At 40.6% G+C, this 14,796-nt stretch overlaps 1 long non-coding RNA gene across 2 annotated transcripts in view; it reads right to left on the reverse strand.

The window, feature by feature from the left end:
• Nucleotides 1-796: 796 nt before the first annotated feature.
• Nucleotides 797-14,796, reverse strand: part of LOC138753470 (uncharacterized) — a 30,794-nt gene continuing 16,794 nt past the window's right edge. For both annotated transcript variants that reach the window (XR_011351189.1, XR_011351187.1), the window contains 3 exons: nt 4,573-4,694; nt 2,594-2,657; nt 797-952 (listed from right to left, as the gene is read on the reverse strand). This is a non-coding gene — a long non-coding RNA (uncharacterized lncRNA). The remainder of the gene's footprint in view (nt 953-2,593; nt 2,658-4,572; nt 4,695-14,796) is intronic.

Here is a 14,796-nt window from a genome sequence, read left to right on the forward strand (position 1 = left end):
TCACTGATTGCGGACTGGAGGTGAGGAAATCTAAGATCCAATTACATAGTGAAATGTTGAGTCCCTGGTTTGCTGATCAATTTTGAGAGGATGATGGTGGTAAAAGCCAAACTGTAGTCAATAAAAAGCATTCTGGTGCATGCTTCTTTGCTGTTGAGATGTTCACTATTGTCGGTGTCCAACTTGGGTCCAAGGTGAATTTCTTAATTGTTGCTTAAGTGAAATAGAAATCGAGTGCCATTTAACATTCTCCCCTGTTTGCCTCCTGTCTTTTCAAGTTACTTGTGAGTGTAACACTTGTGTCCAGACTCATCCCTCTGTGAACACACCAAACCTGATACTCTTCCCCACACAACATTTACGCTGGTTACTTGACAACCAGATTGTCATTGAACGATTAACTCGCTCAAAATCTCATTGTGCACTGTGACACTTTGCTCTGTGCAATCTGATTGCTCCTCAAAGTTGCATCATTTTACAAACTATAATAATTTATCAGTCTTGAAAAGTTTTAAGATGTCCTTAAATGGTGGAAATACTGATGTGTTCTCATCAAGTCTTATCGGCTCAATCTTATGCCCAGTTACTTCATCTCTTGCTTGCTTTATTTGACTTTATTGATGGGGTTACAGATCATTCCAAAGCTTGTTTCCACCGCTCAAGAACACACATTATTAATAATGTTTAAAAAAAACACTGCCTGCTTTTCTTAATTTGCCCTGTAAGGTAATCAAACAGTAGCTACATTTACCATCTGAAAGGTAATTATGCAGATTAAGTAGCAACTCACCTCATTAAAAGTCAGGTGAGCAGCAATGTTATTCCAGGACATTTCAATAGCATCCCTGTTCCAACAAGCCCAAAGGATTGAGTTGTCATTGATGAAACTGGAAGGTATCTTTTTTTCCGGTCTGGAATTAAGTGCACTGAATTTCTTGGGTGGATCAATTGCCTTAAAAAGAACCAAATGATATTCCCAGTATTTTTTTTGTATGTAGGATATTTGGACAGGTTACTTTATGCAAGAACACCACCTGACCTTCTGATATATGTTTGACATATCAGTATTTGCTTAGTATCCAATACAAATGGTGTCTGATGAAGGAACATCACACAAAAAGTGTAACAGAAATGAAGTTCTGGTTAGCTGTTACAGATTCAGCTGCACTAGTTAATCTGGATCAGAAATTACATCAGAAAATATAGGCCCAGGTAAGTATCATTTAAATAATCTTTCACATTTGTAGTGTGCATTTTTAAATCTAATTAAGTAGTATATTTCTACTTTTAAATCTCATTATGTCCAAGACTACAAATGCACATTCCGAAAGTAATTATCTGATAGTCACTTATAAAAGACCGGAACTTCTTAATCTGTTTATAATTACCATTTCAATGATCCTTTGCATTAATGTTTGACCTTCAACAACTCTGACCTGATCTTAATTAGCTTTAATATCAAATCATTGCCATATAAGAAACTAGCCATGACCAAATGAATGAACCCCAGGTAAAGCTAATTTCTGGAGCAATTATCTTTTCATGTAGTGAGATTTAAATGATTATCTGCACAATTTCACACAGTTTCATGTAATTCTCTATCATTACAAATTCTGTTTTAAATCACTTTTCAAAAGCAAAGCTCCATGATCAGGCTTTAAATAGCATGAATCTGACATTTCCCATCAAAATCCACCACCAAAGCATCATAAGATGTCCCTGCATGATTGATGCAAAAATTGCATGCAATTAGTAAAAAAACATTTGTATTTCAACAGCACAGCAGCAATTCTGCACACATCTCTACAAGGACTCCAACGAGAAAGAAATTCAGCCCACAATCTGTGAAAGTTAGCCATTAATTCTCTGTGGTCAGGGCTATTCAAATGTTAACTGTTTTCAGTCACAAGTCAAAGCATTTGTCCTGCTGCCAACACATAAAGATACTGGCCTGTTGTGGGTGATTGATCTGAAAAGTAATTTAAATGGAGGATGTTATGTACATCCTCTCAATGATACCACAGTGACAGGCCAGATGAGGTTCCCATGATGTATCACCTAAGTACAGAAAACAGTCAACACTTCACCCTAAATGGCAGTTTTTTTCCCTCTTAAAATACTTGCCTCTGTAACTTCTCTCTTTTACAATGTGAGATTGAATTAGATTAGAATGATACACTGACCAAATATGATGAGAGCACTGTGGTTAACCTCACAAATTTCCTAAAATATAACGCTTCTTAAAAATCCAATGTAATTTCCTCCCACCAATTGCAAGAAGTATTTAATCTTTTCAAAAATGGTTTGAATTTATCTAGCTTCCCTTCTTTTGTTCCTTGCAAGGTTCATGAAAAACATTATTACTCTTTGTTTTCTCAATTGTGGGAATTGAATGTGAAAGGATCTGTCCCGACTATGTCTTCATTGAATTTTTAAGAACTGTGGTATTTTAGGAAATTTGTGAGGTTAAACACAGTGCTCTCATCAGATTTTGTCAGGGTGTCATTCTAATCTAATTCAATCTCACATTGTAAAAGAGAAATCTTGTAAAGTTATTTTGAAAGGAAAGTAAACCAAAGTTCTCTCAATGTACCTTTTTGTTTTCAGCCATTTGGTGGTGAGCAGGTATTTGATCACAGCCTCTGTTCAATTGAATCCTATAACAGATTAAACACAAATATGGATGTGAAGTTGTCATGAGATTAATAGTTCATTTGAGGATGAATTATGTTTCAGCTGTGTCTTTGGACCTGCTGAACAGTTCTGGAACATAAGATCCAAGATAGTTGATTTTGAGCTAAATGTGAGATATTGCTCTCCTGAGGCTATGTACCAAAATCACACTGAATTGTCTCCACCTTCACCCTCCCCTTCCCCCCCCTCCCACCCCCAGCTGGTTCTAACTATCCATCATCCATCAGCTCTCCTCTATCGATCTATCACCTTCTAGCCCTTGCCTCTACCCTCCCCCTCTCTTCTTTATTATATTCACTCTTTTCTCTCCACTCTCAGTCCTGATCCAGCTAAAATGTCAGCAATTCTTCTCTAGCCATCAACCCCCCCATCCCACTCCCTTCATCACCTTTCCCCACCCTCCCCCCACCCCACTCCCTCCATTGCCTTTCCCCACCTTCCCCCACCCCACTCCTTTCATCACCTTTCCCCACCCTCCCCCCACCCCACTCCTTTCATCATCTTTCCCCGCCCTCCCCCCACCCCACTCCCTCCATTGCCTTTCCCACCCTCCCCCACCCCACTCCCTCCATCGCCTTTCCCCACCCTCCCCCCACCCCACTCCCTCCATCACCTTCCCCCACCCCACTCCCTCCATCGCCTTTCCCCACCCTCCCCCACCCCACTCCCTCCATCACCTTCCCCACTCCCTCCATCACCTTCCCCACTCCCTCCATCACCTTCCCCACTCCCTCCATCACCTTCCCCACTCCCTCCATCACCTTCCCCACTCCCTCCATCACCTTCCCCACTCCCTCCATCACCTTCCCCACTCCCTCCATCACCTTCCCCACTCCCTCCATCACCTTCCCCACTCCCTCCATCACCTTTCCCTACCCTCCCCACTCCCTCCATCACCTTCCCCCACCCTCCCCCCCACCCTGCCCCCCACCCTCCATCACCTTCCCCCACCCTCCCCCCACCCCACTCCCTCCATCGCCTTCCCCCACCCTCCCCCCACCCCACTCCCTCCATCGCCTTCCCCCACCCCCCACCCCACTCCCTCCATCACCTTTCCCCACCCTCCCCCCACCCCACTCCCTCCATCACCCCACTCCCTCCATCACCCCACTCCCTCCATCACCCCACTCCCTCCATCACCCCACTCCCTCCATCACCCCACTCCCTCCATCACCCCACTCCCTCCATCACCCCACTCCCTCCATCACCCCTCTCCCTCCATCACCCCTCTCCCTCCATCACCCCTCTCCCTCCATCACCCCTCTCCCTCCATCACCCCTCTCCCTCCATCACCCCTCTCCCTCCATCACCCCTCTCCCTCCATCACCCCACTCCCTCCATCACCCCACTCCCTCCATCACCCCACTCCCTCCATCACCCCACTCCCTCCATCACCCCACTCCCTCCATCACCCCACTCCCTCCATCACCCCACTCCCTCCATCACCCCACTCCCTCCATCACCCCTCTCCCTCCATCACCCCTCTCCCTCCATCACCCCTCTCCCTCCATCACCCCTCTCCCTCCATCACCCCTCTCCCTCCATCACCCCTCTCCCTCCATCACCCCTCTCCCTCCATCACCCCTCTCCCTCCATCACCCCTCTCCCTCCATCACCCCTCTCCCTCCATCCCTCTCCCTCCATCACCCCTCTCCCTCCACCCTCCCCCCACCCCACTCCCTCCATCACCTTCCCCCACCCTCCCCCCACCCCCTCCATCACCTTTCCCCACCCTCCCCCCACCCTCCCCCCACCCCACTCCCTCCATCACCTTCCCCCACCCTCCCTCCCACACAAGCCCACAGCCACCCACACACACACCATTGTGTTTCCACAGAGTCTCTTTTGGTTTCATGTTAAGGTTCTTATCTCAAATACCTGGGGCAAGGTTCCTTGCATAAACAGATTAGTTCATTGCTTGTTCAATGTTGGTTCATTAGCGCTTGCCTTGAATAGCTAGAGATCAGCAATTACAGAGTGATGACCTTCAGAAAAAGTGTCTGGGAAGAAAATTGTTGAAAAAGAAGAAAGAATTAGAGCAAGCCATCTAAAACTAAATCACTAATCATTTAGTCTAATAATGTCCAGCCTGAAATATTGGAATGTCAAGATATACAATATGCATTGGCTAGTTAAATCAAATTAAAACTTCAATAGCTCTCATCCCTTTAGCTTTTAGTTCTAATAATTTTTTTAAAAATCCCTTGAACGAGCCTTTTACTTCCAGTTGGTGAATAATAATAATGGGTAGAAGAGGGAGTGCCATTGATCACAAGAACAATTTAGTTCGGCAGCCAGAATATATCAGATAAAAATCTACATTTGGTTGTCCAGGCTCTCAGTGTTAATCACAGAAGAAAAAAAGTGGCAGAAATTTCCATTTTTATCATATGTAATTTGTAAGGCTGTGCTATTTAGCACCTAAAACACTATATTGTTCATTAATTTTACATAAATGAACATTAGTGCCCAGTGCACAAGTTCAAGTCTAATGTCACATGTGGTGATAAAGTTTGATTTGAGAGTTAGATTTCTCATACAAAATACAGCAAATGAAACATAAATCAGAAATGTAAAGTTTCGGAGAGAGATAATTTGGTACAGAGCAAATGCAACATCATTGTTTGTTCACACCTGCAAGCTCACAACTCCAGCAATCAGTCCAAATCTTGGATGTTATCCCTGTGGAGCTTTTATGTTCTCCCTATGACAATGTGGGTTTCCCCAAGCACTTTGGTTTCTTCCCACATCCCAGATTGCCATTGTAAATAAATTAGCCCTTGTGTATATGGTAGAATCTGGAAGGAACTGATGGGAATTTGGGGAGAATAAAGTTAGATCAGTGCAAATGAATGCTTAATGATTGGTATACACCCAGTGGGCCAAAAAAAAGTCTGTTTCACTCTGTATGACCTGATAAATCTAAAGAAACAGATTTCATGTGATTGACCAAATGTGCTGTCAGCTGCAGGAAAAAAAAGGAGATTTTCTATCTATGAGACATTATTTAAGTGTGGTCTTTGTGTTCAAGTATTAGGCATGTTTAAAGATGAAGGGTGAGGAGGAGAAATGCATGAGGAAATGCAAGTGAGAGGTTGCAATTGAAGGATATAATATTAAAAACATAGACTAAATTATTGCTGATGGAATGAGGGGTCATAAGTTAAGCATTAGGGGGAAAAAGTTTAGAAGTAACATGAGAGGGGGTTTCTTCATTCAGGAGTGGTGGCTGAGTGGAATGACCTTCCAGAAGAGGTGGTTGCAGCAGGGTCAATTCTATCATTTAAGAGAAGGTTGGATAAGTGCATGGATGAGAGGGGATTGGAGGGTTATGGATAGGGAGCAGGTAGGTGGGATTAGAGGAGATCACTTAAATTGGTGCGAACTAGAGGAGCCAAGATGGCCTGTTTCTGTACTGTAATTGTTATATGGTTATATGTTAATCAAGTTATTGTGACATTTGTAGATTCATTTCTCCATTATCTTCAAGAAAGAGTTGTTAAATTATAATAGATGCTTTAATTCCTTTGCTAAGAGAAGAGACCTGAAGATTATTCAAAGAGTTTTCAATGTTCACATGGTATTATGAATACTACTTTCCATCCCTGAATCATTTAGTTTTTAGTAGTGAGTGCTGGTAGGTTGACCTCTTAAGGAGGCATGCTGAGAAATATATTGGATCTTGAAAGAGAAATCTCTATGCTCTATCTGGGACTATCAGTCAAAGATTTGTTGAAATTAAAAAAAGATATGTATAAATGAAGATTTCTAATGACTGCTCAATACATTATCCTTTCCAACAATGAATAGCCTTTTCAACTTTACATTGGAAAAGTGGTTGGAAAGATGCTGCAAATAAATAATGGGATAATCAGTTTGGGGTGCTGGTTGGCAGATCAATGTGGGATAGTGCACCATTACTTGATTTCAAACAGTGCCATCCTCCATCTGAAAGAAACTGTGACCAAAAATTAATCCTTGGTCATATCTGCTAAACACAAAATAGGATTAACAACTAAGAGGAAGTTTATAACATGGGACCATTCGTAATACAATTCCAAACATCAGCTTATATACTTTTTTCTAGCCTCTAGTTTCTTGAAACTATGGTCTAAAATTTAAATTATGTAGTGCTACATCATGTAAAGCTATGAATATAAAAATCAATGTTTCATGGAGTGGTCTGCATTTTTTTCCCAGGTTATTGCACCATTTCAAAAATTCAACAGGCAAATTCCAGTCACAAATTGCACATAATCCATTCATATCTATTTATTTTGTTTGTCTGTTTTATTATTTAATTAATTTCTGCACAGTCGAGACTGATTTCTGCCATTGAAACCCACGTCACCCAATTACATCCAATTAACTGATCAACTTTGTATATTTTTGAGGGTGCTGCATCCAGAGGAAACCTAAGTAGGCCACTGGAAGAACATACAAACCCTTTACAGACAGCGTTGGATTCGAACCCAATCACTGGCATTGTAATAACATTGCACTAACCACTACGCTAACTGTGCCATCTGGCTTTGTGACATTTTCCCTGTGAAACAGTGACCAGGTTTTAAAATTCTTTTCTTTGTTAACTATTTCTTGCATGACCTTGACAATCCCATGTTCTGAACTTCCTCCAGCTCACTACTCTCTAAGATTCCATAATGCTTCTAATTCTCTTGCTTTTACCCTAAGTAATTTTTAATTATTTCAATTCAGTACATGCCTTTCACAGCTCAGGATACAAGTTCTAAAATTCACTTCATAAACCTATCAAATTCTTTAAATTCTCCTTAAAACCAACCTTTTTGACTAATTTTTTTGTCTTCATCTATACTAATGTCAGCAAATGTAGATTGGTATGAACTGTTACATAGGGTTTATAAAAAGGACTCCAAAATGTCTAACTCAGCTCAGCAGGGAAGGGGGATAAGAGGAGAGCTCTTGTAATTGGGGACTCATTGGTTGGGGAGCAGATAGGAGATTTGCTGGATGAGATCTTGGCTTTAGTTGGTATGTTGCCTCCCAAGTGTCAGGGTCAGGGATGTCTCTGATCAAATGCACAGCATTCTGGAGGGGGAGGGTGAGCAGTGGGGACCAATGATATTGATAGAAGTGGGGATGAGGTCCTGAAGAAAGAAAATATGGAGTTAGGAAAGAAGTTAAAGAGCAGTACCTCAAGGGTGGTAATCTTGGAATTGCTGCCTGTGCCATGCTCTAGAAAGGGTAGGAATAGGAAGATGTGGTGGATGAATATGTGTCTAAAGAGTTGGTGCAGGGGGTAAGGGTTCAGATTTGTGGATCATTGCGATCTCTTCTGGGGAAGGTCTGACCTGTACAAAAGGGATGGGCTGCACTTGAACTGAAGGGGGACTAGTATCCTGGCAGGCAGGTTTGCTAGATCTGTTGGGGAGGGTTTAAACTAGTTTGACACATGGGTAGGAATCAGAATGAGAGTGTGGAGATTAGGGTAGAACACCTAGATTTGAAGGGAGAGAGGAACCAGAATGTTAAAAGTTAATGGAGAGGGGAGGGGTGGTGAAAGTAGATGGTAAGTCAAAGGTACATTCTCTCAAGTGTATATATTTCAATGCAAGGATAGTTGTAAGAAAGATGGATAGGTACATGGATGAGAGAGGTGTGGACGGTTATGGCCCGAGTGCGGGTCAGTGGGACTAGGTGGGAGTAGGTGTTTGGCATGGACTAGAAGGGCTGAACTAGCCTGTTTCTGTGCTGTAATTGTTACACAGTTTATATGTGGTTTCTACAGAGCAGTCTTGCTGTTTATTATATTTGGATTTCCAGAAAGCGTTTGATAAGGTGCCGCACAAGAGACTTATCAGTAAGTTACAGGAAAGTAGAGTCCGAGGAAATATATTGGCCTGGACTGAAAATTGGTTGTCTGACAGGAGGCAGGGAGTCAGGATAAATGGGAGTTTTTCAGGTTGGCAGAGAGTGGTAAGTGGGGTGCCGCAGGGGTCAGTGTTAGGCCCACAACTGTTCATCATTTACATTGATGACTTGGAGGAGGGGACAAAATGTGGTGTAGCCATGTTTGTGGATGACACCAAATTGAGTGGAAGAGCAAATTGTAATGAGGATGTGGAGAGTCTGCAGAGGGATATAGTTAAGCTAGATGAGTGGGCAAAGGTCTGGCAGATGGAGTACAATGTTAGTAAGTGTGAGGTTATCCACTTTGGCAAGAAAAATAGAAGAGCTGAATATTATTTAAAGGGTGAAAAACTACAGCATGCTGTTGTGCAGAGGGACTTGGGAGTGCTTGTGCATGACTCGCAAAAAGTTAGGTTGCAGGTGCAGCAGGTTATTAAGAATGTAAATGGAATGTTGGCCTTCATTGCTAGAGGAATTGAATTCAGGAGTAGGGAGGTAATGTTGCAACTGTATAAGGTACTGGTGAGACCGCACCTGGAGTACTGTGTCCATTTCTGGTCTCTATATTTGAGGAAGGATATACTGGCTTTGGAGATGGTCTAGAGGAGGTTTACTAGGTTGATCCCTGGGATGAAGGGGTTGACTTACGATGAAAGATTAAATCATCTAGGATTGTATTCGCTCAAGTTCAGAAGAATGAGAGGAGATCTTATAGAAACATATAGGATTATGAAGGGTATGGATAGGATAGATGTAGGAAGGTTTTTTGAGCTGGCTGGGGAAACTAAAATGAGAGGACACAGTCTCAAGATTCGGGGGAGTAGATTTAGTACAGAGATGAGGAAAAATAGTTTTTTCCCAGAGAGTAGTGAATGTTTGGAATTCTCTAACCAGGGAAGTGGTTGAGGCTGCCTCATTAAGCATATTTAAAATTCGGTTAGATAATTTTTTACATGATAGAGGAATTAGGGGATATGGGGAGAAGGCAGGTAGGTGGAGTTAGGTCATAAATTAGATCAGCCATGATCGTATTGAATGGCGGAGCAGGCTCGATGGGCCATTTTTGGCCTATTCCTGTTCCTACTTCCTATGTTCCTATTGTCAGGGTTTTCATCAACAGCTTCCTCCAAGTGGTACCTCAGGGAACTACAAAAATACAGCTCATATTATCTCACAATATAACCAAAGTCAGCATCTTCCGTCAGGCCAAGATTTCCAATATTAATGGCTCAGTTATTCTCCATTGGTTATGATGATCTGACCACATTATTCTCATGCTTGGCACTATACATCTGGAACAGACATTCTCTCAAGGTGGACAGAAAAAGATTCAAGCATGTGCTTCCTTGAAGAACTGCACCATCCCAACTGACTCCTGGAAATCTTTATCCCAAGATCACTCAAAATGGAGAAGGAATGTTTGGGAGGATATTGAGGACTTTAGTTCCGAGCATTGGAGCACACAAAATCTCTGTGTAGGTGATCAAAGGACCTATGTCATCTACCTCCTGCCCCATCAATGGAAGTCAAAGTCAGTGTTCCCACATCAGTCTTATCAGAAAGCAATAAAACAGGATCAAAAGGAATTCACCTTTGATCCTGAGGGAAGAATAAAGCCTAAGAAGTTAGACTTCCATCCTGTGAAGATCTTTGGGCCTCTATGAAATAGTATTTAAATTCAGGGGATTATCTACTAGACTTAGAACTCTAGTCTCATCCAGCCACTTTCTGAACAAGACCATTTGCAGTGATTGAACACACAGCAATTTGTCACACCTCCCATCATTATATTTCCATCAACACAGATGCAAACGCATTCCCTTGATAAAACATGCATCTCTTTTTGAAAATAGGATGTTGGGAAATTTGAGGGTGAACAGATGATAATATACAAACTTCAAGCCTCATATTTCCAATAATAGAAGGTAGATGCAAAAGACAAATTATAGGAGAGCTGGTAGTGACTAGCTGCTCTCTGACAGGATTACTGAAAGACTATAATGGTGAGATTGGGGACAAGGTGGCACAGTTAGTGCAATGGTTAGAGCAATACTATTAGAGTTCCAGTGATCCAGTTGATGTAAAAACACAATGCTGGAGCAACTCAGCAGGTCAAGCAGATCTTTTATAGAGCAAAGATAAAAATACATAACTGACCTTTTGGGATTGAGCCCTTCATTAAGGTATGGAAAAATGTTGGCTGGTGTCCAAATAAAAAGGGTGGCTCCAATTTCCTCTCACCTTGCAAAATGCATGGAGTTGGTAGGCCAAATGGGTGGCATGGGTTTCATGGGCTGGAGGAGCCTTTGACCAGCTCATTTAAAAATTAAAAAATTTAAATAAAAACTATCTTAGCTTGATATTACAATTTGCAGCATAGGTAGTACAGTGATGGGAGTGTGGAAAGAATACAAGGCGGCAAGTGCCGGTGATCACTTATCTTGCTCATAACTGAACATTGTTTTGTTGACCTAGAATCAACACGGTATATTTTCTCGATGCCCGCAACTTATTTCAACTGGGTCCTCACTGGGGCAAGAGATACCTCTTCAGGATATCCCAGAAATCTTTGTCTTCACCTCCTCGAGAAGTAACCAGGACAGTGGATGACTTTTATTTTGGATAGCAACTAATTATGTTGCCAAAGGAATTCTAAGAGGGTAACCTAGCTGAATGCTTGTGGTATTGTAGAATGTTATTTGGCAAAAGCATAAAATCACCCAGTTCCTGAAAGAGAAGTGTAATGTTAAATGCAATTTTAATGATCAACTTTACATGATTCTATTATCTGTTTCATTTGTGAGGTCTAATGTGGCTTTGTATCATGTGCCCTGCTGGAAATTTGTCATCTACTCATAATATAATTGGGCGAAATGAAAAAGTGGCTTCAGTTAACACTAAAAATTGTTATATTGAGAAATAAAAGGTGCAGCATCAAGTTCTATTGTTAAGAAATCTGGGCACAGCAAGATTACTCAATGAACTCTAGTCATTTCATTTTTAATGTATCATTACACATAATGCAGTTCATTTTTAAACTCCACTTTGCAATTTTTTTTTCAGCATCAACAATCTTTGAGTATGGCAGCCAGCTGCATGTTGTTCACACATAAATGATGCCCTTGTTGAAGTATTAATAACTGTGAATTTATCACATCAAATTTATTGAGCAACAATTAACAGCTTATTGCTGGCAAACAGTACAGTCAATATAAATGAGAAATTATTAGTCTAATTGAACAAGAGAAATCTTGTCATGCACCAGTAGTTTAAACATTTCAATAGTTCATATAAATGTTTAACCTATTGACTTTTGAAAAGGTCTGTCCTTTATTATTGCAATTGCTGGCATTAATCTCAAGATATATAATGATACTCTGCCACAGACTCAAGGATCTGAAAGCAGCAAAGGTGAGAATACAATTTGCCCGCAGTTTTGAGTATCCTATATAGAACATTATGTATTCTTTATTAGGCACAAATCATCTGCTGAATAATGTAAATTTATAAGCAGATATGATCAATTCATCTTCCTTCAAATAATCTCAACATTCAGATATACTTAACACATGATTTTCAGTTCCTTGAGCTGTTTATATTGCTTTTGATCAATCCCAATTTTATCATAGCTTTAATTTACTGAGGGATTGTCCTTATGCATTCACCAGGATAGGTTGATGCTGTTTCTAAATTATAAATTTAATTGGAAGCTCATGTCCACCTGCCATTCATCACTAGCAGATGGTCCCAATGCAGATAGCGCACCTAACAGCTACAAGACTGTCCTTTAATGAACTTGTTTCTGAAGTCCTGGATTATTAAGCCAGACATGAAATTGCATTTCCATGACAGGAAATTCTAAATACTTCACAGTAAAACAAAAACCTATTGCTTACAGGTTTCCCCCACTATCCGAAAGTAGAGTGTTTTTATTCGTAAGCCGAAATGGCATAAAGCAAAGAAGCAATTACCATTCATTTATATAGGAAATTTTTTGGAGCGTTCCCAGTCCAGTTTTACGCTAAGTGTAACACCTTTACGAGCTTTCTTAGACTTTTCTGATACCTTGCTAATGGAAGCACAATATAAATCGAGATAAAGCACAGATGCTCACTGATACATTTCAAAGCTATGGCGGCTTGGTGCTGAGATGTTGAGTGTAGTTGTCAGGGAAGGAGCTTGGCGGCATCACTCTCGCTGCTCGGGGTGCACACTGCCTCTATAACAATTCGCTGCAAAACAAAACACTGAACGCTCTTTTCACTTTTTATCATAAAAGTGACAGGATTTCTTTCATTTGGCAAAAACAGGCACTAAAAGTGGCATAAAGTGAACTTTCAAAAACCCAAGGAAACCTGTATTTTAAATGATTCTCAGGTAACTTTCATATAAAGGTGACAACAAAACTGAGAGAATGTCATGAAAGCATCATCTTCTGGTCACCACCATCTTTGCTTACAATGACCAGTTATGACATTTGTTCCCCATGTGTTTGACACTTAATTGTCTATGGGAAATTGTCCAGCAAGCTACAGTTTAGGAGTAATTCAGATTAAGTATTGGTCTTGCCAGCGTTAAGGAATATATGGTACAAAAAATGGATTCAGACCTGTTTCCAAAGTTTTTAATATGGTGCACATTTCGACAAGAAACCTTTTCAAATGTTGCTAGGTTAATTGCCTTTTGCAAATTGTGTGTGTGCAGCATGGCCTCTGGGAAAAGTTGATGGGAATATGGGTGAACAAAATAATGGGATGAATGTAGTTTTAGTGTAAATCAGTGCCTAATGATCAACACATACCTGGTGCATCTGTTTCCACATTGTATGACATGAACCTAAGAATATACAGGCACAGAAATAATTCATTATACCACCCGTACCCAACCTATCGACCAATTCCACCTCACAAACCCAGCCTATATATTAAAAGAAACAGTTGAGAAACGGAAGAATCTTGCTTTCAAATTAGTTAAAAGGTTCCAATCACAGATCTGCAAGCACGCATTCCCCAGATGTCTGTGCCAGACATACTTTCTTCAGTTTGACTGACTCCTTCAAAATCAGTACATATGCTCATCTCTACTATACCTTTTCCTAACTGTCCATAAGTGCAGGGCCTGCTGTACTGATTGACAGTTGTCTCATGATTCTCGAGTGATTGCTTTGTCACATAATCTAGCATGCAACTTGTGAGCAGTTTGCCGTATATGTAAGGATAATTAATTGATTGTTCCACAGCCAGATGTAACTTGTCCATCAATTCTCAAAATACAAAGAGACCCAATGGCCTTGAGTTGGAAATGAGAATAATGGGGTATCCGTATATATTAGTATATCTGAGGAAAGATATGATTTCTAAATTATACATTTCTACACATATTCAAAGGCAGGATGCATAACTGCTGGAAATCTGAAGTTAAAAACAGCAAGTGTTGGACATCATCAATAGGTCAGGTGGCATTTGGAGAGAAAGTAGTTAGTAATGCAGATAAATGACCATTCATCAGAACTGAAAATGAGGAAGGCAGGAGATATTAATTAATTAATAATCTGATAGTTCATATTGAGAGAGGGAATGGTTAAAAAATAAGATTGCACTGAATGAAGTGTTAAAAGGGTAAAAATAATCTTTATTTAAAATTAAAATAAGTAGAAAAATGCTCAAAATCTCCATTATCTGTAAATTCAAACAAACCAAATAATTTTTTTTTAAACTTTCATATAACATACAGTGTTTATCCCACCTCCACCACATTGCCACCCCTCCCCAACTCTCGTATAACTGAAAATACAGTCAATTACATTACATCAATACGATTAATTTAATGTCTCATTTGTATATAAACTCTCCTGCTATCTTTTAACCTACCACAATTTGTGCACAGTAAAGTGGGTGGGCTCCCTCAAAGAGTGAGGCAATAAACCTACAAAGGGAGATAATTAAGTCTGTATAAATTGCACAAATCTTTGTCCACTTTTATCCCCAGATATTTAATGCCTTCTTGCAGCCATTTAAATTCATTTCTCTGTTGATATTGTCTATAATCCCCATTTATTAAAGGCATCATCTCACTCTTGTCCAGATTTACCTTATACCCTGAGACCTTCCCATAATTCTCCAGTGGGGCCTTCAGCCTGGCCAACAACCACTCCCCACCATGGTCTGTCAAATATATTAACACATCATCAGCAAAATATGTTCCACCTTGAAC

The sequence above is a fragment of the Narcine bancroftii genome, chromosome 1, assembly GCF_036971445.1.
Source record: "Narcine bancroftii isolate sNarBan1 chromosome 1, sNarBan1.hap1, whole genome shotgun sequence".
Taxonomy (NCBI): domain Eukaryota; kingdom Metazoa; phylum Chordata; class Chondrichthyes; order Torpediniformes; family Narcinidae; genus Narcine; species Narcine bancroftii.